This window comes from Solanum tuberosum, unplaced genomic scaffold (genome assembly GCF_000226075.1).
Source record: "Solanum tuberosum cultivar DM 1-3 516 R44 unplaced genomic scaffold, SolTub_3.0 scf00090, whole genome shotgun sequence".
Classification (NCBI taxonomy): domain Eukaryota; kingdom Viridiplantae; phylum Streptophyta; class Magnoliopsida; order Solanales; family Solanaceae; genus Solanum; species Solanum tuberosum.
In genome coordinates this window covers 211,342-213,471 of record NW_006239013.1, presented here as the reverse complement: position 1 = coordinate 213,471, position 2,130 = coordinate 211,342, and positions in this window count along the sequence as shown.

Below are 2,130 nucleotides of genomic sequence, written 5' to 3'. Positions count from 1 at the left end.
GTATTTTCAGTATCTATAGCATGTTCAGATTATTTCACTGCTTCATTGCTTTGTTCAGTTATATGTTATTTCAACTTTACTCTATCCTGCATGCTCAGTACCTTTCAAGTACTGACGCATACGTGCACTACATCTTCTCGTGATGTAGGTTCAGGTTCTCAGCATCCAGATCACGCTTAGATCGATTTCCGATCTTCAGTTCAGCAGCATCAGTGGTGAGTCCTCATTCTTCGAGGACTAGTGACATGTTTATCTTTTTTTGCTTTTAGTCTTTAGTTTTAGTTTTGCTAGATCTAGTTGGGGCATGTCCTAACATTTCTAGTCAGTTTAGAGACTTAATTCAGACATAGATAGATTGAGCTTAGTATTTTAAGTTTGATATTTCTTTTGTATTAAACTCTCAGATTTGATATATTCAGTTATAGTATATGGGTATTCCCCATCTTTTCAGATTTATTTATGATTTAGCTTCCGCATCAGTTTATTATCTTTAGTATGCTCATGATCATGCCAGCAGGGTTAGCTTGGGATCACTTATGGTCCTAGGTCCCGTGTCCGCGTCTCGGGGGTAGCTCTGGGGGTGACAAACTTGGTATCTGAGCATTAGGTTTAAGTGTCCTAGGATGTCTGAAAAGCCGCATTAGGTAGAGTCATTTTCATGGATGTGTAGTGCGCACCACATCTAATGAGGGGGAGGCTACAAAGTGTTTTAGGAAATCTTCATTTTCTTGTTACTCTTATCGTGCGTAAGGTATGATCTAAATTCCATTCTAACTCGACGTTCTACGTTTCAGTGATCATGCCTCCTCGTAGAGCTTATGCCAGGAATGTGAATGCTAGGAACGCAAACGCAGCTCCTCCAGTTCCAGATCAGGAAGTCTCAAATGCTGAATTTAGGAATGCCATTCAGATGTTGGCTCAGAGTGTCGCTAACCAGAACAATCAGCGGGTTTAAGCTCATGTGAATGCAAATGGTGGATCAGCAGCAAGGGTCCGTGACTTTGTTAGGATGAATCTGCCTGAGTTCTTAGGATCGCAGACTGGTGAAGATCTTCAGAATTTCTTGGATGAGATCAAGAAGATATTTGATGTGATGCAGGTCACTGGGAATGATCGGGTTGAGTTAGCATCTTACCAACTGAAAGATGTAGCTCATATCTGGTATACTCAGTGGAAGGAGAACAGGGGTACAGATGCTGCTCCTATCACTTGGGATTGTTTCAGCGAAACCTTTCTGGACAGGGTTTTCCCCATAGAGTTGAGAGAAGCAAGGGCCCAGGAATTTATGAACTTGAGGCAGGGTAACATGACTGTCCAAGAGTATGGGCTTAAGTTTAACCAACTCTCCAGGTATGCTCCTCACATAGTTGCTGATTCCAGGGCTCAGATGAATAGGTTTCTCTATGGAGTGTCAGACTTAGTGAAAATAGAGTGCAGGAATGCTATGTTGTTGGGAGACATGAACATCTCTAGGCTTATGAATCATGCTCAGCAGGTTGAGGGTGATAAGCTTAGGGAACAGGCTAAGGAGACTAAGAAACCAAGAACATGTAACTACGAGTATTCCCAACAGAAATCGGGTGGTGGAAATCGCTCGCATTTTCAGCAGAAGTCTTCGACTCCAGCCCTTTCATCAGCTAGTGTTCCATCTCCCAGGTTCCCGTAATGATCAGAAAGGTAGGGCGTCAGGCTCTAAGTCTCAAAGTAGTATTTCAGGCACCAAAACTTACCCAACTTGCCCTAAATGTAGTAAGAACCATCCAGGCGAGTGCCTTGCAGGTAAGGAAGGATGTTTTGGGTGTGGTCAGTCTGGTCATAGATTGAAGGATTGTCCTTCTAGACAGGGTCAAGGAGGAAATAATGGTAGAGCTCAGTCTACAACTTCAGCAACACTAGCAGGTCGTCCGACTGTTCCTCACATAGTTGCTGATTCCAGGGCTCAGATGAATAGGTTTCTCTATGGAGTGTCAGACTTAGTGAAGACAGAGTGCAGGAATGCTATGTTGTTGGGAGACATGAACATCTCTAGGCTCATGACTCATGCTCAATAGGTTGAGGGTGATAAGCTTAGGGAACAGGCTAAGGAGACTAAAAAAGCAAGAACAGGTAACTACGAGTATTCCCAACAGA